This window comes from Mastomys coucha, unplaced genomic scaffold, assembly GCF_008632895.1.
Source record: "Mastomys coucha isolate ucsf_1 unplaced genomic scaffold, UCSF_Mcou_1 pScaffold18, whole genome shotgun sequence".
Lineage (NCBI taxonomy): Eukaryota > Metazoa > Chordata > Mammalia > Rodentia > Muridae > Mastomys > Mastomys coucha.
Window position 1 is genome coordinate 36,782,109 of NW_022196900.1, and position 17,643 is coordinate 36,799,751.

The 17,643-nt window shown below is 36.2% G+C and overlaps 1 protein-coding gene across 41 annotated transcripts in view; it reads right to left on the minus strand.

Annotated features, from left to right (window-relative positions):
• Positions 1-17,643, minus strand: part of Ptprd (protein tyrosine phosphatase receptor type D) — a 2,240,535-nt gene that overhangs the window by 651,497 nt on the left and 1,571,395 nt on the right. For all 41 annotated transcript variants that reach the window (XM_031377711.1, XM_031377696.1, XM_031377694.1 and 38 more), the window contains exon 10: positions 15,284-15,322. The gene's annotated coding sequence lies outside the window, so the exon portion shown is untranslated. The remainder of the gene's footprint in view (positions 1-15,283; positions 15,323-17,643) is intronic.

A 17,643-nucleotide genomic window follows, 5' to 3' on the forward strand; every position in this document is an offset into this window, starting at 1 on the left:
TTCTAGAAGGCTTTTCACTATGCATTATCCACCCATAAGCTTCTTTGTGTTCCTTCCTCTGTAGATTTCCCACATTAATATCAATAATATATTTGGCCCACCCCTTCTGAGTGTGCAGTAATTATTCAAGAATTTAGTGAGCAGTGCTGCAGTCATGAAATCAACCACATTAGAATCATGTAACCAAAAAATAAACATAAATAATAATATTCTAGTCTCTTCTGGAAAGGTGGTTCAGCAACAGACCACTGGTCCACTGTGCATTTCAAAATGCATTAGTATAATATCACCCACCTCAAAAAAAAACATTCTGTAAGTGAAACATTGGCATTACAGTATATATATATATATATATATATATATATATACAGTGTACCTCCTTTTCAGTACACTGAAGACTGACATAACCCTAGAATGACACAACATAACCCAGTGTAGTTATGTGTTCTTGTTCCTTCAGTGTTTCCTCTGTTTGTATAAGCAATCAAGAAATTAATTGCTGAATTTATACAATGGTTTGAAAACTCTGGGCATCTCTCATTCATGTGGAACTATCTGTATTGGAAGTCCCTTTCTGCTGATTCTATACAGTATAACCATTTGTATTCTACTCTCTCAACTGCCAATATGTGGTATGAGAAGAGCAATGCCTGTGTTATTTATTATAAATACATTTTCACTGTGGTTTTGGAAACACTTGGTTCAAGGGAAATTTGCTAAGACAGCATGGTTTTATGATAATGTTTGTTAAATAGCTTTATATATTTATTTAGGTCCTTTAAAATAATTAGAAATCTTATCTTATATGCCTGAATGTTTGACTGTATGCATGTATGATGTATGTGTATAATGTATGTTCTTGGTACCTGGGGTAGCTAGAAGAGGTTATGAGAACTCTAGGAACTGGAGTTAGGGACTGCTGTGAGCTGTTTGATGGGTTCAGGAAACTAAATTCAGGTCCTCTGCAAAAATAAAGGGCCTCCGAACCTCTGAGCCATCTCTCCAGTTCCGTATTTCTAGTCCTTGTTTAATGCTAATTAAACATTTACTATATGCAGATATTGTTGGAGATATTTTCGAGCAACAAACAATGAGCAAATGGTGAATGCTCAGAGACTGAGTTCAGCTCTGACAATACAGTTTGGAAGGTAAGTTGTTTGTTGAATGGCTGCTTTGAAATGAGTGTCTTTAACATCCCATTTGGGTTTTCTAACTTATCTGTAATACTTGGTAAAAATCCCACCTTAAATGTTTACCTTTATTAATACAATCAGACACACCACAATCTGTCAATGCCCGATTCTATTATATATATGGGTCAGACCACTGTCAACTTCTAGTTGAACTTACTGCTCTTACAGAGAATCAAGTTCTAGTCTCATGATCATTATTTTTCTAAATCTAACTTCAACTCTAGTTTCATTCCACCACAAAAAATTCCTGAAATACAAGGAACAACACCTAGCATTTCATACACAAATCTTTCCTATTTCTCTTAGCCTTAATATTAATACATACAATTTTTTAATGGAAAACACCCTTTGTCACCCCAAACAATAATGTATTTTGAAAATCAGTATTGTGTTTATTTGTATAAATTATAAGTTAAATGCATACATATTGTTTTATCCTATTTTAAATTTTAACATCAGAGCACAAAAAGCTTTGAAATATTTCTAGGCTATTCTTCAAATATTTTAGACATATTATCATTAAAAAAGCCCTAATTCTCTTATCCTTCAACTGCATTTCAAGCATTTAGATATAAGACCTGTTGGAGCTGTGCAACCACAGCAATTCAAAATCACATATCTGCTATAAATATTCTGAAACCCTAAACTTTTGGCTCATCCCATCCTGTGCCTGTTTTCTTGCTTGGCTCTTGTTGGTTAAAATGATGAAGATCCAGAGTGACTGCATCCTATATAATTCTTCCCAAATGTTTCACTTCCTGACATTCTTCAGCCACATGGAACATTTCCATTTTCAAAAGGTGAAAAGTGCCAGTAAGGAAATAAGTTTATAGTTGGAAAGTATAACAACACTGCAAGTTAAAATATGAGGAGGAAAACTGCCCATGTATAAGAGAAGGATTGAAAAGCTAACCTCTGGAATCCATAAGCCTCATCTTTTTTGGTAAAGCAAAAAGAGAGGAAGTCATAAGTGTGCAGGATTGAGCAATACATCAGACTCAAAACACTTGTGTGAGGACGAAGTGGGTCAGAACAAAACTCCCAGACTTAGCTGGTTTCAATGATATTCTTATTCAATTGCAGAAGGCATAGAGAAGCCAAAAATGAGTTATAATTTAGTGTCATTTACATTTTCTGCCAGCTGTTAGTATATTTGGCTGGAGTCATCCATTCTTTAGTTAGCTATGCTGCCCTACAACCCCTGCCCCCACTGTACACACACAGCCTTTTGAATAGATGGACCTTCATGGGAAAATATCTGATTAGTTTTTCTGTAGGTCCAATCTGCTTTCATTGATTGACAGAGAAGCAAGTATAATTCACTAGAGGATCTAGGTTGAAACAGTTAAAACAGGCAGTGACCAGTGTGTCTGCCCAGTTTTCTGCTAGACACTTTACATGATACAGAAGAACTTAAAAATCCAATCTGCATTTCAATTTCATCTAAGACCATGATAACCAAGAAATGACTACCTTGCCTGATAATAGGAAGATAGTAGATGTAAGTGAACATAGTGTGGTGCACGGTAAGTGTCACAGTAGGCACTTAATGAATAACAAATACTATTACAAGTAATTAATTTGTAATTATTGTGAGGGAGGAACCTCTGCATAAAGTGATGAGAATATAAAGAAATATGGAATTCCCCTGCCTTTTAGTGAACTACTAAAGTCATTAGTCGTTTAAAAAGGCAACAGCTAACAGAAAGAAGGGTGATAGCAACTACACCTGCCCAAATTTTTCTGTACAGACACATTTTATAAAAAGCTAAGTATGAGAAGACAGGAAGGGCTGGGCAATCATATCTGCTGGTCTCAGCTGCAGAGCATGATGGGATTGTTCCCAAGGGTACTTCTTAATAAAGTTCACTTTATTATTCTCTAATACATTTTAGCAAGCTTCACTGGTTTAACCATGGGATTCTTAAATGAGAGATTCTTTTTCTTTTCAAAGAAGCAAATCAAGATTTCTTATCATAATTTGGTCTGTCTAGAAGACAAATCTATACCTTTCACTGTTCAGTGGCTGAACTGCTGTTGTAGACCAGCTGCCTTGCTTCACTGGACTTGTTAGAGAAAAATAGCACACATACAGTGATGACAAAAATATAGCTCCCTGGATTTGTCTTTACTATGGAGCTACTCAGGCTATTTTGCTCATCATGAATGACTTTTAATTTCCACAAGACAGAACTCATCAATAAGCCCCAAGATAGCTGCTGCTTCATTTAGAGTGAAGCAGTGGGCAGCTGATTCAGTGGAGACTTCTTCTAGTGTCATTTCTTCACTCTCATTGTGAAGCACAATGATTTAGCCATCAAAAGATGGACTCCAGGTCTATCTAACTGACAATGCCATATGATTATCGATGCTAAAGTCTAATGATCATTCTGGGCTCTCCTACATTAGGAATGGCACAAGAACAAATGTGGTACATGATTTACACATTTGGATCCTCTTTTTCTTCACTTATTGTCCTTTTCGCTCTTGAGAGTTAGCAAATAGTGATTTTTATGATGAAAGTCTATTTATGTTGGGGAGTAGACAAAATAAAAAATTACCCATTCCCTTGGAATTTACATATTCAGTTTTAAAGCTAATGTTCTGAAGTCAATGATCCCCACATTTCTATCTTTGCTTGTTGAAGTGAAGATTGAACTCAAAATTTGCAATTCCCAGTGGGCCAAAATTATCATATTTGTTTACATGATCTACCTTTTGTTTATGTGCTGAAATTAAAAATAGATATTATTTCAATATTGGCTCATGGACTATTAATTTTAGGAAATGTTGTTAACATTAAAAATCAGTGTCCTTGATATTTAAAGGAAAATTCCACTTCTTTAGTATGGCAAGGAATCAAACAGTAAACCACACTGAAAATGAATCAAATTACTTCAGACATTTCTGAATATATCTTTTGTCTCTCCCTTTACTCTTCCACCTCTTCTTTGTCTCTCCATATGTATTCCTCTTTCCATTTAAAAAATATTTGTTTATAAGAAGGAGAGGAGAGGAATAATTTTTTAAAGAATGATAAAATGTATTTATAGATAGTAAAGGTACACACAGGCAGCTATACAAATCCAATGGCCATTTCTTCACTATACTGAAAGCTTATGTAGAGTAAACTCCATCCGTAATGTTAAATGTTCATCTAATCAGCATAATGAGGAAGTCCTCATCACTCACCCAAAATATGGAAAAGAATCCTGTTGAAGAGAAAGCAACACTAAAACACAAACATAAATTCAGTGCAAGGTCTTTACTAAGTTTTAAAATCCAATTACTTGTTTTCCTGCATCATTTACCCTTCTTTTCCTTTTCTTTCTGTTCAATTCCTTTTCTTTCCTTTTGCCCTCCCTTCTAATTCCTCTTTCTTTCATTTGAATAGGAAACACTCCTATAGGTTTAATCCAGCACAGGCCTACCAATCTTCTCTGTTACAAATAGCTATAGATTTTATGAACCCTATTACCTGAGGAGATACATTTATGCCATCACCCCCCTACTCTCATTCAAACTGCATGTTTGGATTTCAGAGTTGTGGCTTTTATCTTCTTCTTGTTTCTTTTACAAATTATTTACCCTCTCCCTGTGTATGGCTTCTTATTTCTTGTCTGAGTTTTATTTTGTTCATTGTCATGTGTGGATTAAATGCCTATTCCATCTTTTTATTATGAATGCTTAGAAGAGAATTGGCCTTTAAGTTGCTTTGCCAATCTCAAATTGCCTCATTGCAACTTTATTATTACAAAGTTTTGATACTAAGGTGTTGCTTTTTATCTTTTGTGTTTTTTTTAAAAGATGTGCCTGCATTCTTAAATTTATCTAAAAAAATAGCTGTAGATATTTGAAAAATGGATGGTACCTATGCATTACATATGATAACAAACATTCTTTTTAAAGTTTGATATTACTATATTTTTGTGTATACATGGATGCAGGTATCTGTGAAAATTAGAGAAGGTTATCAGATTCAGGGAGTTTGATTTATGGGCAGTTGAAAGCCACTTTTTGTGATGTGGGTACTGGGATCTGAATCTGTTCCTCTAAAAGAGGAACAAGTGCTCTTAACTGCTGAGCCATCTCTTCAGACACACATGGCATTGTTTGCAGATTGATATTTTCATAGACACATATATTACAACATGAATAAACAGCCCCCAACTATCTTTTCCCCAACTCCAATTCCTACCTTTGTTCTCCTATAATACACGTGGTTAGAAGTTTTTAATTTGATGAAGTCTATTTTTCGATTGTTAACCCATTTCCACAGCAACTAGAATCTTAGTCAGAAATCCCTTGCTTACGTCTATATCTTGAAAGTTTTTCTGAGTTTGTTCTCTGACATTTGTAGAGTTGCAGGTTTAAGGTTTCTGATTTGCTTAGAGTTGATTTGGTCACAGAGTGGGAGATAGAGATCTAGTTTCTTTATTATATATGCCGACAGTTCTCTGCATCAATTGCTGAAAAGGCTCATATTTTCTAATGCATATTTTTGGAATCTTTTTAAGACAACATCAGATGGTGTAGCTGCGTGAATCTATGTCTGAGTCATCAGTTTTAGTCTATTGATCTACATATGTGAGGGCTAATACCATGCTGTTCCTGTTACCGTGACTTTGTAGTATACCTTGAAATCAGGATAGTGGATAACCCTATCAGTATTTACTTTACCCAGGATTGCTTTGGGCACTTAGGGACTTTGGTCCTTCCATATGAGTTTTACAGGTTATTTTCCATTTCTGTGGAGAATAACATCAGGATTTTGAAGGGGATTACAATACTTGGTAGATTGTATTTGGTAGTACAACCATATTCATAGCATGAATTCTTCCAACCCATCAATATGGGATGTGTTTTCATTGTCTAATGTCTTCATAATTTTTCTTCTCCAGTGTTTTAAAATTTTCATTGAAGAAATATTTCACTTTCTTTGGTAGGCTTATTCTAAGATGTTTATTAAGAAATTGGACCTTCACATTATTAGTTATATAGATATAGGATTCTAAGTTAGAAATCTCTTTTCTTCTCTCTAGAATTTTAAAGTACTCCTATCTTATAGTCTGAAAGCATTCAATGCTACTTTGATAATATGATGCCATTGTTATTCAGTAGGATAAGACCTATGGCCATCACTGTCATTTTCGTCAGCTATTCACTTTGGATTTAGAATTCTTCGCTTGGTTACATTTATGTTTCCATCATATGCTTCACAGTATGGGTTAGAAAAAATTCCATATATTAAGTTGTCATTGGATCCTTCTCAGGAGGGTCAAGCCTCTCATTTCTTTTTTTTTTAAAGATTTATTTATTATTATATGTAGGTACACTGTAACTGTCTTCAGACACACCAGAAGAGGGAGCCAGATCTCATTATGGATGGTTGTGAGCCATCATGTGGTTGCTGAGATTTGAACTCATGACCTTCGGAAGAGCAGTCAGTGTTCTTAGCTGCTGAGCCATCTCTCTAGCCACCTAAGCCTTTCGTTTCTAACATAAAGTTCTTCATTACATCTTCATTACTTTTGTTCTTAGATTTTCTGTGTGATCACTTTTGGAGGCCATTTTAGTCAGATTCCTGATAGCATGAATTAATTATCTCATTAAGCATATTTCATACTATCATCTTTTATTCTCATATAGTTTTCTAGAAGGTGTTTTTACATTGTAAATCATATGCTATATAGATTGTTTATTTTCTACATTTTGTCAACACCCAAGTTCCTTAGATTTTTCTCTAGATGTTCAATTTTGACGACACCCCATTTTAATTTCATGAAAACAATATTTTAAAAATCAGGTCCCTGACTTGTATCTTTTAAATCTATTAGTAGTTATTTTAATATACAAAAATTAAAATCTGAAATGGTTCTAGACTTTCCCCTCCGATTTTATTTGGAGGTGTGGAGAGCAGTAAAGTGGGAGAGGCATTCGCCTTGACAAGATGGCGCTACATCCGCTGTTGACTCCTGGTAAACAACTGTTTGCGCATGTGCATAGAGTGAAAAGGCGCCAAGTCAAGGCCCATCCTGGGGCGTCACGTGGGGTGATGAGCAAACAGCCAATCATGGGCGGACACGCCGCGCTGTGGTGTATATAAGCAGTGCCGATTATTGGCTCGGCCCTTTTTTCCTCTTCATGATGCAATAAATGCTTGCTGCAGAAGGATCCTAGTGTCCGCGTGTCTTCTTGCTGGCGAGACGACTGCGCGGGCAACATGGAGGTATAGCTGCTTCTTCACAAAAGACAGATCATGTATTTATATCAGTTTATTTGAGGCCACAGAACAGAGTTTAAGTAGCAATCTCTGACTTCAAAGATCTCATTTCTAACTTGATATTCGTCTGTAAAACCACCACAGGAAAAATTTCAAAGATCCATTACCAATCCATATGCAATGCTCTTTCGAAAATGTTCTCTCTGAGCACCAGTACTTACATGGCTGTCTGCTTCTCGGCCTGTCTATTTCTTTTCTGTTTCTGTCTCTGTCTGTCTGTCTCTGTGTCTCTGTCTCTCTCTTTCTCTCTCTTTCTCCTCCCTCCCATTCTGTCACCTTCTCCTGCTCCATAAACTATGTGTAAAACTTAGGAATGGTAGCTAAGTTTTCTTGACCTATATTATCTATCTTATATACACAAATTATATTTAAAAGTTATTGACCTATTTCTCAAAGTTTAAAACTATGAGTAAGTTCAGCCTCTAGAGGTGTGAGTAATGTATGACCAAAGGCTGAAGAAGTGAGGAGACCCTTTATGTGTGAAACTAAAAACTTTGTGTTTTGGGCTGAAATTCACTAAGGATTGTTTATATACCAGGGTAGGTGAGGTATACATGTAGTAGGACATTTTTACCCTTGTAGCTGTAAAAATAATCATTTTATAGAGTACTAAATAGTGTGTGGTATTGAATTAACAAGAGTCATACTAAAGTACCATGTTTGTATTATATCTGTCTGTCTATCTATCTATCTATCTATCTATCTATCTATCTATCTATGTATCTATCTGTGCTTGTTATTGTGACCTGTCTGGATTTAAACAGAGTTTGATTAATAACTTGATTGTTTGTTTTACTTTATGTCAAAGTTACTTCTCAGACTCCTGGTCACCCTTGACATTTGGAGCTGTGGGAAACTCCTGTGTAGAGTCCTTTGTTAATGTGTATGATGGAGATGCTTTATGGTAAGAATTTAAAGAAGTGGCTTTAGATAATGAGATTCCCATTTCTATATATCATTATATGTGGTTGTTTTCTCAGAGACAGCTTAATTTCTCCAAAGAAGAACACTTCATTTTACCCTTTGTTCTGGTGCCTTGTATGGATTATATCCCAGAGTTTACCAGGATTCCTGTTCTTATTCATTAAGTTCCTTCATGGTACCCATTTATTTTGAGGTTCTTGGTTTTTGGTGTATTATGTTTTTTATTTTACCATTCTGATTTCTTGCTGCAATGTGGTTCAGTTGTCTAGTATCTAAACATACTCTAAAACTCAAACATAGGCCTATTTTCACTTTTAAGTTCTTCGTTTCACTTCCATATGCCAGGCAAATGAAATATTTGAACTTTCTACTTTCAGAGTTTGAGAGTGGAGGGAGTGAGTTAGCATATCTCTTAGCATTAGCTAAGCTTAATTTCCTAGCCAAAATCTAGACAGAAAGTAGTGATGTTGGTTTATTGTGTTTTTTGTTTTGTTACTGTGGTCACATAAGGCTGTAAGGGCAGAGTGGAAAAAAACACTAGTGGTAAACTTTCATTGTAACAATATTTAGAAATTCTTCCCATATTTTGACTGGCTAACATAAGAAGTTCTGAGGATTTAGGTTAGCCTTGGGACAATGTTCTGGGACTTTGGGTAAATTTTGCTCTTTTATGGCCTTGAACCTTCCTTTAAAGGAGACAGAATTACAGAAAGACTTTTAACTTAGTCTAGATAAACATGAAATGTATTGGTTTTTTTAACCACTACAAATGACTGAAAGAATATTAAAGATTGTGGCAATGCTTTGTAGAAGACCCCTGGTTCAGAAAAGAGGCCAAACCTCAACTAAACGGTATGGATGATTAATGTAGTTTCTAAAGCAATGTAAGAAAGCAACAGAAGTCTTTCCCGGTAACTCCCTAGGCAGAAAAGGAAGGGCCCAGCTCAGTTAACAGAAAGTAGGCCATAGACAGAAGCTCAATTCTTATAGAAGTGGGATAAAATTGTACATAATATATGGACACATATCTTTTTCCTGATCTATTTTCACTTTTCCTCCTATTGCTCTATGCCTGATGAGTTCAACTTAATGGAATTTACTTATCATGATTTTCTACTGTGTGCTTCTATGTGACTCTGTCAGTGGGAACTAATAATAACTGCTTAACATTAGAAGGGAAAAGAAAAGAGTTCTGTGACTTATTTCTTTTCTTCAGTTTTTATTTAAGGACTATTTTTTTTAACATATGTGTGTCTGTGTGAGTGTATGTCAGATGAACCAGGGGAATCCAGAAAGGGTCTTGGATCCCCTGGACTTGGAGTTACAGGTGGTTGTGAGTCTCCCAACATAAATGCTGAGGACTCAGCTCTGGTCTTCGTAAAGTGCAGGGTGTGTTTTTAACTGTGTACCATCTTTACAGCTTTCTGTTTCTCTGTTTCTTTAGTTGTCAGAATATTTGAGGTCAGGTTTTGGCTGGATGGTCCTCTTCAAAAGTACAGTTCTTTCTAAGTTCTTATAATTGTGTGTCTCATCAAACCAAGACCTGGCTGCTTAGCTCTCCTTTAAACATGACCAAAGCTCTGTAAATAGTCACTCCTTTTCTAAGAAGATACTGATTGACTCGTCTGAAATGTGTCACCATACATCTCGCCCACACAATCACAAGATAAAGGCTTGTTGATAGGCTGTGATACTGTTGGGAGTAGATGGAATCTTTAACAGGCAGAACTTCGTTGCAGTCCCCTGACTCCTCGTGTATGGGACCTTGAAGAGGATAGTACCGTAGACTTTTTTCTTTCTTGCTTTTTCCTTCTGTATGTTCTGGATGCCATGTCTTTAGCAAATTTCTCAATGCCCCTAGGTGAACAACTTTCTCTGTCAAGGGCTCTTGGTAATGATTTAATAAATTTTCCAAGTAAGAAAGCATCATGACCAACTGACAACAGACTAAAAGCTTGAAACCTTTAAGCCAAAAGAGATCTTTCATTTTTCACTTCATTAACTCAAGTATTTGTTGTATTGATAGGAAGGTGGCTACCACACTGAATTAACAGAAATAGAGTCCATATTGCAAAATAGATGAAGCCTCCAGAGACACTAATAGGAATTAATACAATTTTTCAAAATCTTAATAGTTTAGTTTGTTTATTTCCTTGTGTGGAAAAAATATCCTATGTTTTTTGATTCACATATAATACGTTCATAGTTTACATTGCCTTAGTTACGACTTGTTGGGGAGTGCGTATCCTGGTTACCTTATAAACTGCCCCTTTTCAGTAGAAAATGACAACTTTGGTCTGAAGGGTCTGTCAGAACTAGTGTGTATGCTAAGATGACCCAGGAGGGTACAAGGTGGGAAGTTTTTCAGGGAACATCTGACATAGCTTTCCCCTTCCTATAAAGTTCCATAATTCTCAACACAGCTCCTTAGGGCAATGGCTTATAATTCACCTATTAGTCTCACATCCTGGAAGGTTAGAAAGCCTGGAGCTTTTGATTTAAATATTATACAATTAAGTTGTTATTTGAGAAAACAGACCTATGGATAAAGAGATTGTGAAACATATAATAACCACAGCATGTAATTACATAGTATATAATCAGCTCTGTGGGCGATACAAGTCAAACAATATCAGACATTATGAGGTGTTTATTACTAGCAAACTGTGTTATTCAAAGTCCTAAGACTCAGAATGCACTCAGAGAGAAAAGGGGTTTACATGCTTTTCAGTGCCAGTGCAGTCAAGAATTATAGCCTTATTCATTATATGGCTGAGGACTCAAGGTCTTTTGAAGGGAGGTGCTGTGGGTGTGGCACAGTAACAATTCCATGGTCTATAGTCATTTTAACAGCCATTTTACATCTTTATTAGAACACTCATATTAAAATGGTTTTTATGCAATTATAAATTCTGGTTCAAATTTGGGATTTCAGAACTATACTTAATATCAGTTCCTGTTATGATCATTATTTAGCTATGGTCCTTATGAGAATTTGAGGTATCACATGCTTTCTGTCTGGTGTCTACACTGAAATATGTTTTACTGGGGAAGGGCTCCATCATGCCAAACTTTTAATGATAGTCTCTTCTTCTCCCTTACTGGCTTTTCACAGCAATGTGCTATGCTGAGAGATGGATAAGAAACTTCAGGCTGTGCCTTGAACTGAGAGGTACTATAGACAATTGCCAACAGGAAGCCACAGCCTCCAGTCTCACTTTCCAAAGGAAATGCAATCTGACAACAGCCTGAATGGACAAGGTAGTCTATCCATCTCAATCAAGCCTGCAAATGAAAACTAATCCCTAATAGACACCGATTATAAAATAACAAATACTTGTTGTATTAGCATCTAAGCTTGTGTAATCTGTTACACTGCATTGAAAACCAACATAGCTAATTAACATGGGCTGAGTGCTGTGAGATGTCTTCTTAAATCCACATACTTAAGGAAGTCAAGAGAAATGATTCCTAATACAAGTGGCCAAGTCAAGAAGCAACTGAGTAAGATATTTCTGCTCACAGGCAAGCAAGGGAAACTCTGACTATTTATGCTAAGTGCATACAGAGAACAAAGCAGACTGTAAGGAGACTTAAGAACTGTGAATTTTTTTATAAACCTTCCTTACATTTGATGCCTTATGCATGTTTTGTCTGTCTGCTTTCCAGGATAAGGAAACACCTTCTGTGCCATGTTAGGGTATGCATTCTTGAAATTCAACCCATAACACCACACAACTCACCCATGCTAAAATCTATGGCATGCCCGTGTGCACTGCACATTAGCCTACATCCATGAATGTCTACATTGACATGACTGTTGGTGTTATAGTGGGTGATTTCAGCAAAGCATTCAGTATCTGATATTTTTGAATGAAATAGAAAAACACCACAGAAAATACTAACAGAGGCAGAAAGAAATGAATTTTAAAGGAATGCATCTAGCAAATATACCTTTAAAAAAGTGAAAAATGATATTTGAAAAGTTTTGTCAGTTTTTAAACTCTATGCTTCCCCTAATGTCTGAGGCTTCAGGAGTTTATGTCTCAGTAACAAAAAGCTTCTAAACTCTGATGCATTAGAAAGAACTTCTGCAGCAATAATTAATGTATGAGGCCAACAACAGTAGAATTAATCTTGGAAATGGAAAATAAATGTGCCATAGGAGTTCCCATAGGGTAGCACTGACTTGTTGGGTACAATTATTGATCATTGGTGATAGCAACAGAGTGATCACTCACAAAGGCAGACCTAACAATAGCCTCAAATATGGACGAGTCCTCACTTGCTGCCTGTTCTGGAAATAGGCCATGTAAAATGATTATTATTTTTTCCCACAGAGCAGAAGCAACAAGCCTCCACTTCATTTCCCCAGTGCATTGTAAGTGCACCCGAGACCAGTTGATTCACTTTTAGAAAATTGTTTCTTTTGGTATTAACTTTCTTCAAGATATAAAACTTTGTGGTTCTTAGAAAGTATAAGTTTAGAACCCCTCCATAGTTCCCCTGTATGTGGGTATTATACTCTATCCAGGTCCAGACACCCAAGGAATATAAACTTCAGAGTATAGTTGGCTATAGCAGCCACAGGGAAGTGACCACTGTGTTTTTTCTAGTGGTAGCAAGGAGATATCATTGCTAACATATCAAATCAATTAATTCTACTATGGTAGCTTTTCCCACTTAACATGGAATCTCATTGAAAGCGTTGATACCAAGGTTGAGGTATCTAGATATAATGGGTCATGTGATAGCTCTAAGCAGCTTCTACCAGCAGGTACTGTGTTATCATGTGTGAGCACTTGACTTCTGTGCCTTTGACATCTTGATGTTGTCATCATCAGTTGTAGCTATAGCCAAAGAACCATTTTTACATTACAGACAAACCATAGGCTCTCTGTAAAAGGCCAAACGGTGACCCAATGTGGTGCAAATGTAAAATAAATAATGCCTGGCCTCATTGTTGTTGCTTTCTGAAGGCATTTTTTAAATTGATATTTTAAAATAAAACTCCTACCTAACCCCAAGGTAATGTTAAACTCTCATAATCTAGATGAAAACATTCAGTCATTGTGCAGTTGAGCTTCTTTCTTCTGAGTAAAGCCCAGTCTTCCTTAATAACAAGCATTCATATTTTAGATATCTCCCCCCCGCCGAAATGAACCAATGACACTTTTGCCTTTGAGCTGAGAGTCACAAGAGTGTGAAGGATACAAATGTGAGTACACAGAATGTTGAGATCACAACCCAAAGGAAAGTTGCATATCCTGGTAGAAATTCTTTAATAGGAATGATCTAAAGAGGAAGAGCATATTTACCTATGGTAATGACAGGGTAGCTGGAACGAGATCAAGCTAACTTTACTGTTTCTTTTCCCATGTGCTATGTTTACACCAGATACAATCTCAGGAAAGAGAACATGGCCTTGCAAGAACTCACACAATGGAAAGGGTATTCTAAACACATTCTACCTCTTGCTTCTGATGTGGCAATGACAACTCAAAACTGTGTTTAGACAGAGAGATGACTCACATTATAGATGTCATAGCACTGTCAGGCCCATACACATGGGAGTGTATGTATGTATAAATATAATAGAAATAATGATTTATTGATCTGTGCTCAACATTCTAACAATTCAGGATCTAGTAAACATAAAGAATGAATATTTTAATGAAGCTAATCAGAAATAACTACTTTTAAAGTTAAGCAAGCCATCAGGCAAGATTCTCTTTAAATTCTTTTTAAGCAGGCCAGTTTTTTTGTTTGTGTGTTTCTGTTGTTGTTTTCAAATCTAAAAAAAAATAGAAGATACTAGTCTTCAGTGGATATTCAGTGTGGATATTCCCCCTCCTAACTTCAGGAAGAAGTGTTCTTACAGTCACTGAGAGGAAACAGAGACATCTCCCCATCAGCCAGAAGCAGATGCACTCAGAAAACATCTTTGCTCTTTGGTTATGAAGATGAAGAATGATGATATATAGAGGAAATACAGTAGCGGTGGTTTCTGTTTGCTAAAGTAGCCCAAGAATCAGAGGAGTTGGGTTTCACTGGTCTGTACAAGCAGATTCGAGGAATCCTGCCACTAACTGTCCAAGGCTCACAGAATTGTAGGATTTTCTTTTATTTGCTCATTAGCTCCTCCTGCATGTGTTATCCATAGTACAGTCTCTGAGGCACCTTCTCATACTATGTCCCTTCTCGGTCCTCATTTATTTGGAAAGCAGCCATGTTCTCCATATCTGCAGTGAGGAATGGGTTACCTAATTATTTGATTGGTTCCTTGGCTCGTGTGCCTTTGTGGACACTGGCCTGTTTCCACCCCCTGTTAGTTTCAGTTCTCTCCTTACTGGTATATTTTCATTCTGTTCATTGTGCTTTCTCTATCGCCTTATTAGACAAGGTTTCTAGCATCATTTCAACAGAACTCATTCTGATGTTGGATAGGATTTCTGACTAGCCTCTCTGTGCTAATACTCAGATTAGCATAGGAAGCAGATTTTTTTTTCCCCTCACTCAACCCACCTAGAAATCAGAACAGAGCAATAACAAAAGTCTCTATCTAGTTTTTTAAAAAAAATCACCTTGTAAAAGCTTACACATTCATTCTTCTTCCTGCTAATAAAACAGGCCTAGACCTTGAAACTTGTCTCAGTCTGTAATTTCTTTATTTCCATCTATTGAATTAAAAAAATTCATGTAGTCTTAAGACTTCAAATGGTCTTCATCATTGGAAGTTCAATTTTATTTCTCAACCTACATAATTGAATTTCTAACATTTTCAAAAGGAAGCTATAACCCACTTTAGCAAATAGACACGGTTAAATAATAAAACAAAGGAAACTTGAAAACTGGGCCCAGGCCAGCGAATTTTAAATCTTACTTGCTATTTAGATCCCCTGGGTGCTCACCAGACTTCTCCCTAAATGAAGAAGAAATGTGACAACAATTAAAACGTGAAAATGATGCTATTAAAAACTGCTCATTTGGGTGACGCATGTTTATAGCGCGTGGCTAGTAGGAAATGCCAAAATCTACGAGAAGTGAGATTTGTATTATGGCATTTCCCTTCACACTTACTATTGTAAGGAACAATCTAAAACACCCCCTTTCAAGCCCAAAGAAGTAAAACTTTTTCTGACTATTCTGAAAAGGAGAAATACAGCTCAAAACTATCCTGTATACTTGCCAATATAAATTATATACAATATGAAATTAAGCGCACACAATTGTCAATATTAACAAATAAATATTTTTATTGGAAAAATTTTTAAATATTGTCATTAAAATGAGTAGTCTTTGCTTTGTACACTTCCGTTGAAATCCAGAGGGATTTGTTTTGTTCTGTTTTGTAAAGATAGGAAACATTTACTGAGTTGCTTTGGATGATACCACAGGATTTTTAAAATGACAGAATATTTGAAATTATGGGTATAATTTAATATCCAGTGAGTAATGTGGAAAGAGAGGAGGTGGGTGAAAACTGGACTGAGGGAAAGTTTTGGTAAGCATGTAATTAAGGAAGGGCTGGTAAAACGGCTTAGTCTGTAAGGCCATCTGCTCACCATCCAAAAACCTGAGTTTGATCTCTAGGACCTACATTGTGAAAGAAGGGAACTGACTCATGTAAGTTATTCTTTCATTTCTGAACACACCTGATAGGAATAATGCACACACATAAATGCAGATAGATACATATTTTTAAATAAAAAAATAAATAAAAGTTTGCCATTAATGTAATTTTTACGAGAACTGATAAAACTACAAATCAATGAAAGTATTGATATTTCAGGACTTTAGTTTTATAATCTAGAAGCCACTTCACAAACAGGGCAGCCATTTTTCTCATTTGCCCAATGATTTTTAGTCATATTTCTGTACTATGGTTTCTTTCTATTAGTGAATGGAGAGATTAATTTGGGCTCTGAATAGTGTGGTAAGTGGACATACTAATTTATTTCTGTACATGAATAAATGCTGTTGAACAGATTGTCATGTATCCCAGCATGACCTTGAACTTGCTGTTTAGCCAAAGATGATCCTTTGCTCCTGATGAGCCCTCAACTTTTGAGTGCTAGGATTACAGATATGTTCACCATGCTTGATTTATTTGGTACTTCGGCACATGTTCAGGACACAGGAGCTACCTCCAAAGCTATATATGCCTGTAGATTTTGGAAAATACCAATTGATTTAAGTGGGACAAGGAAAATCAATGAAAACATTGCTATGAGCTTGGAAATGAAGAGGAAGACATCCAGACTGAACTTCTGGAGCTGATAAACGTATTTATTTGCTATTGTGGGGGCAGTGATCACTTAATAGGTATACACATGCATATAAACCCATCAAGTAATTTGTATCTTATAAAATATTATTTATATTTTAATACTCTAAATAAAGAGATAGAAGTATGTCATATGTATTTATCACAGAAGATGCCTTGCATGATTAAATCTTTGATAAAATGAGTGTGGCCAGGTATTGCAATGTTTGTTTTAAAAGAACATCTACTACTGTGCATGGTTTTGCAAATCTATGATCCCCGTACTCAGAAAGTTGAGATGCAGGTCAGGAGTAGAAGAGCAGCCTGGGTTCCATAGTAAAACTGTGTCTGAGAGAGAGAGAGAGAGAGAGAGAGAGAGAGAGAGAGAGAGAGAGAGAGAGAGAGAGAGAGAGATCTAGTTGCTTCACTTCAAGAAGACTGTTATAGAGCCTAGGATCTGAAGTGAGGTGGCACTCGCTAGGTAGGTATGGGGTACCACATTAGATGTGGTGGCTGAAGGTACAGTCTTAGTTTTTGATAGTAAGTGCAAAGGAGAGACTGGTTGAGGCACTGGATGTGAATGTGGATAAAGGAAGCAAACAAAAATGCTAGGCAGGCTTTTGGACACCTGCTGTCATTTTCCTCTGATTTTGAAGGTTTGGAATATTATAAGAATTGAGGATATTAGAGTTTTGGGCATACTGTTTGGAATGTCTGTGAGACAACACAAATGTTAGGTTGCATACAAGGTACTAGAGAGAGGCAACCTTGGAGAGGGTTCCAGCTTATTGAATGGAACAGCTGAAGAACCCACAGTGAAGATGCTATCTGACTGAGTCCATTTCAACTTCCTACACAGCCAGAATAAAGTTAAAATGTATTTTTTTAATGAAACAAAACCAATTTCAACTATGGTTATACTCTTCAGAGTCTTTTATGTCCACAATGTAGCAAAGCAATATTATATATATATATAT